Below are 8,332 nucleotides of genomic sequence, written 5' to 3'. Positions count from 1 at the left end.
AGTGGGCCGATTTTTCCCATCTTCGAACTTAACCTTCTTATGGAGCCAAGAAATACGTGTACCAAGTTTCATCATGATATCTCAGTTTTTACTCAAGTTACAGCTTGCACGGACGGACGGACAGACGGACATACAGACATCCGGATTTCAACTCTACTCGTCACCCTGATCACTTTGGTATATATAACCCTATTTCTGACTCTTTTAGTTTTAGGACTTACAAACAACCGTTATGTGAACAAAATTATAATACTCTCTTTAGCAACTTTTTGCGAGAGTATAAAAATGAAATTAGAAAAAGAAGAAAAAACTGATTTCGATTGAGGTTTGAAGTATTAACTCTTAACCGATTGATCATTTGATCTTATCTGACATAATATCCATACTTTTAAAGATACTATAATTGATGAAGGCATATGTACATATCCCCAAGACGTTTAAAGCTCTCTTGATTCACCACTTTCAAAAGCTCTTTGGCCAAATAGGCATTTCAGACAACTTTTCTAAATGTGGTTGATTTTACGTAGGCAATTTGCTAATTGACTTAATCATTGGTTGTTCTGAAAAATGTGTTAGTTTGTATCTAAAGCTGAAACTCATGTAACGATCAATCTGGAGAATTTTATCTGACTTGACTATTAGAAATTGCAGCTGTAAGATTTAGTCTTATCACATAACTTTTTATTATTACATCAGAATAATTGTTTATACCCTGAACAGAGTATATTAAATTTGAGGTTTGTAACACCCAGAAGGGAGCCTCGGAGGCGCCATAAGTTAGACGATGTTACCGTGTCCGTATGTCCGCGTACTTTGTGAGATATCCATCTGAATTTTTGCAGACGTTCTTTTTCTCTCCAAGAAAATGATCTGACCGTTCAAAATCAAGTTTCTGCATGGGAACTGATTTATTTGACAAGATATGTTCACGAAAATTGGCATAGATTTTTCCGAACAAATTTTTCAGATCAGATTACTGTCATACAAACGGACAATGAAAAAGTCTTGTATGAAAAACTTTGTATCTGTAGAGGGTGTAACGGAATAATATTTTCTTCTGACTGGGTTAACATGACGTCAACTGTTTTGTATTAAAACAAATCTAATTGCCTTAAATATTGCTGGCAATTTGTGTATGGGCTAGGTTATTTGTAAAACTACTTAATGCCTCGCGATTCAAGCAAAGGCTAGTTAATTAACCGAAAGCTTATTTGAGAAATTTAAACTAATTTAGTGCATTTAATTATATGGCAGTGCATTTATAGTACACCAACGTTGTAAATAAATTATGCAGTACATTGGGGCCAAGGCTCCTGCGTACATTATTTAATGATTAGATTCAAAAAGTAACTAAGGAGACAATTCAATATTAATTAAGAGCATTTAAATGTATTTAGCAGTAACTCAACTGTCAACTGTATTAAAAATTTTATCAAATATTTGTTATAAATCGCCTGATAATGAGCTGCACCCGAAACCTCGAAGTTCGCCTGGAAATAGTTGATAAAATTCGGGCATTAAAGTTATAATAGTTATAATTCAAAAACAATGAGAGATTAAAATGATAATGTCAAAAATATTGAATATATTTTACTCCTGAGTCATACAAAAAATAGAGAAACTGAAGTATATTAGCACTTATTACCGTTGATGTGGACTCGTAAAGTATTAAAATACAAATAGCCTATAAATTCGACCGATAAGAGCCATTGACCCGCTTTGCTGCTCTGCGCTGCAATATGTACTTAGCCTATGTATGTTTTTTGCGTGCTTCTAGGAGTTCTTGAGTATTAATTATGTAAAGATGCCATCAAAATTCCTTAAAAGATCCTTTTTTATTAGAATTGCAACAATAAGTGGTAAAAAATGTGCTGATAATTTAATTCTTCTGTATTCGGTATTATAATGGCATCAAAGAAGGCTTTTTAATTTTTTTAGCGGTTATATTTTGTTATGAAGGATTACTGCCTTCTTCCTGGAAGAACTACATTCTCAGTGAGTGAAGTTCTAATATTGACTGCAGGTTGAAGCGCTTATTTTTGGCCATTTTTCCCATGTGAAGCTTTACTATAATGAATTACTGAGGCCTTAAATTCACCGGTTCTGATTAAAGGTAAGAGATGATCAATTAGTATTATTTTAGAACACAAATATATTGCACATTTACACAAAATGGCCTCTATTGACCAATCTTTGGAATCACCTTTTACATGAGGGCCTCGACGGCAAAAGATTATTCTACACTATTTTAATTTCAAATTGATACATTTGAAAGTGACCAAGGAGCCGTTTGAAAAGTGCAGTTTCGAAAATTGAAGCTCGATGGTCCGAAAGCTTCGACAAAATATCGGTACGGATCATGAAAAACATGTTCCAACAATTGAATAATACTAATTTAAACAGAAACACAAATTTTTTTTTAAAAGGCTAGAATGACCTAACTACCTATTATCTATTAACCTATTTTGAACTTTCTGCAACTATCCTAAGGCACTTTAAGCTGTATATGCCGTGAGAATTACATTTTTAGCCCGCATAGTCTCTGACCTATTTAAATTGTATCGACATACTTACGTGCACGTACGGTGTATGTTTACAGTCTAAACCAATTATGCTAAGATAAACTTGTTTTCACATATTTTTTGTATCGAAAATGACGAATATCGATTGCATTAATCCAAATAGCGCCAATCACTTTGAGATTTCGCTGAGATATTGATCACACATACGCATTGTACATACTAGAAATAAAAATATACATATGAATATGTATACTTTACATACATACTTATGTACATATCCAGGTGTATTAAGTGAGAGTGTCTTACTGGCGCAAACAATTCGTTTTGGGTCACAGCATTTTCAGCATTTTCGATTTCATTGTCATTACGCCGAGTATCTACAATATCATTACCTACGCTTGCTCGGATATGCATGAACATATGTATGTATGTATGTATGTAGATACATATGCGTACTCATACAATAATTAATTTTTCATATTTTAATAAAAGCATTGTATAGATCAACACGTTGTTCAGTTGCTGGCGAACATTAATTAATTAACTCATAACAATAAAAACACAACCTTGTAGTGGCCATCATGAAAAGCAAAAAAATAAATTAATAAAATTTAATATATTAAACACACACACAGACCTAACCCACACAGACCTAACGTTCACAAACAGACGGACATATGAAATCATTAAACGTTATAAACATTAAGAAGACATGTGTATTGAAAGGCGAAAACATACTACAATTTACTTGTACGAAAATATTTTTCATTTAAGCTTTTATAACAAAGAAAATCATGATTTAAATTATTAATATCAAACTGAACGGTCACAAACAAGTGGCAAAACAAAAACAAAAAAAAAAAAAAAGAAACGATAAAACTTTTAAGACTATTATGATGTGGCATTGCTCTCGATGAAACAAAGAAGGAATAATTATAATATGATTCTTTTGTTGTGTGGTTGTTGTACTCTTAAATAGCCACATGTGGCTGATCGCCATTTGTCCGTATATCTGTCAGTTGGTCGCTCAGTCAGTCCGTGCCGCTCCTGGACCGTTGTGTGCCCTTGCACGCCGCGCGGGCGATCCGTTGGGCTGCCGCCACTCGTTTAATTTTGTATATTAAAATACGCTCATGTGGTCATGTATATATGTGCGTGAATGTGTGTACACTAATTTAATTGCACGCATAATATATTATCTTTAGTTCCGCCCCCATCGCTCAAGTTCTCATTGAAGTCTACGCGCACAAAAAGCAACTCTGTGTGGTTGGAATTTTCCAGGAACACGCTGGTGATTGCCTGTTTTCTCATTATAATAACAAACCAAATAACGCGTACAATAAAGGTATGTTTGTATGCATGTACGCACGTCCATAAGTGGCGGTGTGTGTTTCTTGACTCTCTTGAGCTTGAAGCTGTAAGGCTTATGCAACGAAATAATAAAATTAAAAAATATAAACTAAATAAATATAAGTACTGGAAATAAATTAATTTATAACTCAGATGCGTACCATGCTTATTTTATTGCTGTGTTATTGTTGGGTTTTCCGCTGGCGAGTTTTGTTTTTAAATTCCCTTCTATACCCTGGTGCGCATACGCATGCTTACAAACGAGTGCGTTAATGGTAATAAACCAACGAACCAAATGGTTTAAGTCGCTTCAAAGTCGCTGTAGCGAAAAGTAGAGCAACATTATATTTTTTAAGAAAAGTAAGAAAAAGGTAGCTAGATGACCTGTTCTTCAAGCCTGTGATGTATTTGTCGTGCTTTTAGACGGAAGCCTTAAAGTTTCATGCTGACATCGGAAGTTCAAGAAATTATATGAGAAGCTTTTTCATTTCAAAAATACTTTCGGAGGTTTATTCTCTCCTGCCCGCTTAACATACACAGCTTTAAAATATAAATCCTTTTTTCATGTTTAGTCAGATGGGAATGCATTCAAGTTGTGTTTTGGCTTTACACGGACTTTGTTATTTAAGCTCATAATTTTTTTTTTCATATGTAAACCAGAATTTGGCATGACTCGATTATGATACAAATTAAAATCTCTAACTTCTTGCTGTTTTTATATGGAAACTGCACCACACGACAACTATAATTTTAGCTTGCTGGGTTAAACCGAAGCATACACACATACAAGCACATGGCCTACGCTGCACAGCCGTTCGCATTTCGCTTGATTATTTTTATTACATTTATACTTTTAATGCGGACTGTCATTGCGCCGGTGAGTTGTTGTTTGTGCCGCAACTTGCACTGTACCGCACATGGGCCAACCTATTACCGCGACAGCGTTGGTTGGTATTTGTTTTTGTTTCTTTGAAAACTCTTAATATGCACAATTAAAATGATAGCATCGCTTCGGAGGGCAAATACTCATACAAACACGTACATACATACAAATGAAAAAGTAAATATTATTCATATGTATAGCTATGTGTAGGTATTTTCTTATTAATCATCCCATTAATGATGGCGTGCAGTGTTGCAATCTCCGCCGCTGTCCCCGCTGCCATCAATCGTCTAAACATCTTTCCTTGCAATTCACTCACGAGCTGCGTCATAGCTACCAACAACAATACAGCAAGAGTCTGTCGGGCTATTTGTTAGCGACGCTCGTAATTTATTGTAGCACAAATAACATATACATAATTTGATTTTATTCATATTGTTCACCATCGCTGTGCGCTCATAATTAATAGTATTTATTTTTGATTCAAATACATTGTATTTCTTATTTTATATTTTATTTATTCACGTGTGCTTGTTGTTGTTAACATGTTCACAATAATTTCACAATTCACAATTGTCGTTATGAATCATGCAGCGCCAAGAGTTGGCAACAACTCGCAAATTCAACGTAATTTTATTTGTTTGTACCTGTGTGTGTGTGTAAATTATTTTCCCATACACCATACAAATCCGTTGGGTCTGAATTGTGGTCTCAAATGGCTTGCGGAACTGGTTAGTTGGATATTAATTTGTGTGTTTTAAGCCGTGTTCTCAGCGTGCCAGTTTAATGGCGTATACATGTATTTACAGATTGCCAGCCCTTAATTTGGGACTTCTTCGTGAAGCCTTAATAACAGATAACGGAATATTCGTCAATATACGATTTTGAAAACGAATCATTGAATTAATCGTAGGAATATTTTCCTATTTACGTATATTTTTTTTCAAATTCCAATATTTCGGAAGATATTTCAATACTTAAGTCGTCTGTTACATACATACATATGTATTACTGTACATACAAGGTATTATTTGCTTTAATAATTTGCTTTGTGCATAGTTACGAATCTTTAAGGACACTAAAAATTAACAACCGAAAGTTTGTCCTGCTTTAAATGATACTCCCAGTGAAGACGCGCTCAGAAGAGCTTGGGAACGTAGGAGTGAATATAAACAACCTGTAAGACGATTTAAGATATGTAGCTTGATTTTGGTTGGGCAATTTGTATGCCAGCTATATGCTATAGTGATCCAATCTTAATGATATGTTCGCTGATTGCAGTGTTGACTTGAAAAGTACTCTAACCAAAGTTCGGGAGGGTATCTTGGCAAATAAAAAAGTTTTCCCACAAAGCTTTGTTTCTGATCGATTAGATTATATTTATACTGGCTTTAACAGTAAGCAGTAATAAGTCTAAGTGACCTCCTTTGGGATCGTTTCTTAAGATCCCTTTGTTGAACCTATGTATATCCTCTGTTAGAGAAATGTGTAGTTTCAGTAACTGTTTTCAAGATGCCGACGAAAAGTTCAGGAGTCTTCAACTAGAATCATGGCAAAATTCCACCACAACAGCTATGGTAGATTGCTAAGATTTGCGCTACAAATGTATATATTTTTTTCTTTACAGCAACCAACACATTATTAAGTACACATACTATAACAAATGTATATATGTAAATGCGATAAATTCAAAATTGCAAAGAAGGGGCAAAAGGGTGCCCATAATTGTTTTTCGCCGTATGAATATTATTTCGATTGCACTATTTTGTGCTCCTCTTTATTAGATATGTATGTATTTTCCATTTGCATGAGCCTAAATAAGTTTCTCTGCAGTTTTCGCTTGCCAAAAAATGCGAGTACAATGTCTACACGATTCGGAGTATTTATGTATTGTTTTTTCTTAAATGAATTTTGCTTCTGAAAATATGTATTACACGTTCGCGCAGTTCTTTGAACTTTCTGCACATTTACTACATACATGCATACGTACATAAACTCATATGTAGGTATGCGAAATGTTTTGGCTCTTGTATATTGTGTTCTAGTTTTGGGCGCTGTAATTATGGGTGTTATTAAAGTGATTTGAAGGAAAGCTCTTATACTTCTGTTATCGTCTGCGTGCGCCTATGTGTGTGTGTGCATGTTTTGCAGTATGAAAGTGTTCTAATAAATATTCGAATTAGCTGAGTTGTGGAGCCAAGCGTGGCTATGTTGCTTTGTATTTCAAATAATTTATATAATCCGTACACCGCTGCTTATACAGTGGACCAATTTGTTGATATTATTGTCCCTAGCCACCGATGTATGCTCCCCACTCAATTTCTAGTATTATTTCCGGATAGTTTGATCCACTAAGTCCATGATCCAGCTTTTTGGTCGTATTTTGATGAAATTCGATGTATTCGAATACGATTTTCCAAAAATTTCCAGATATTTTGAATAAGATGAATGTCTAGTGATTTCTGAACGTATGGAGTTATTTTTATTTCCGTGAAAACCCTGCACGTAGAAGATATAATGTAGGTCGGTATCCTGTTGGAAATTGATGAAAAAAAAAATTCCCAGTAGGGAATGTGTGGAAGAGGTCGGCGGTTGCTAGACAATGATTTAATTGGTTTTGGGAAAACATTGTGTTCACCGACAAATCAAAATTTAATATATTTGGTTCAACACGATCACGAAAAGTGTGGAGAAAGATCAATGAAGAGTCGCAAGGAAAAAATGTATTACCACAGTAAGAGTAATGTCATTGTTTGGAGGTATGTGGCTGCATCTGCATCGTGCAGGGTTTTTAAGGAATTAAAAATAACTTCATACTTCCCGTAATCTCTAGACATTAATATTATTCAAAATATCTGGAACTTTTTGGAAAATCGTATTCGAAAACATCGAATTTCGTCCAAATAAGGTCAAAAACCCGAATCATGGATGGACATCGATGTCTGGGGACAATAATAGCAACAATTTGTAGGCCCAAATCTGCTGAAACTTATGTAATTACTTTTCATTTGTATAAGTAATCATTGGTGTACGTAAACTTTTTTGATATAAATTAGGCGCATGTTTTTGATATGATATATTTAATGTTAAATATACATATCTTGAAATGGATAGAAAAAAGCCACAAAATTTATTCATTAACGTGTCGTAATTTGTTAGAACTAGGTGTATGTAAACTTTATTGGTCCACTGTACATATATGTATGTAACTTAATCATATAATTATGAATTATATTTAAATAATGAGCGGCGAAGTTCCAAATAAATATACATATTTGCAGCTTTTGGTTGAATATTCAGAAATAAAGCATTTGGAATGAATTTGGTGAACTGTTATAGAATTATATTTTAATTATTTGTTAGTGTGAGTGTATGTATGTATATGTATGTGTTTGTACCTTTGTAAATAACTTTAATTGTAGAGCAAAGCAGTTAAGAAGCTGAAAATAAAAAATTTACTTTTGTTATTTTATTAACAATGATTATATATTATTATACAAAAGCGAATATAAAAGTCATCAAATTGTAAAAATAAGGAAATGGCAAGCAAATTTAACAATTTATTTTCATAAAAAAA

The 8,332-nt window shown here is 33.8% G+C and overlaps 1 protein-coding gene across 6 annotated transcripts in view; it reads left to right on the top strand.

The window, feature by feature from the left end:
- Window positions 1-8,332, top strand: part of LOC108971658 (protein bric-a-brac 2) — a 74,937-nt gene that overhangs the window by 28,427 nt on the left and 38,178 nt on the right. The window lies entirely within an intron of this gene.

Source organism: Bactrocera latifrons, unplaced genomic scaffold, assembly GCF_001853355.1.
Source record: "Bactrocera latifrons isolate USDA-ARS-PBARC rearing strain unplaced genomic scaffold, ASM185335v1 scaffold_35, whole genome shotgun sequence".
Taxonomy (NCBI): domain Eukaryota; kingdom Metazoa; phylum Arthropoda; class Insecta; order Diptera; family Tephritidae; genus Bactrocera; species Bactrocera latifrons.
This window is presented reverse-complemented; position numbering and strand designations above follow the sequence as displayed.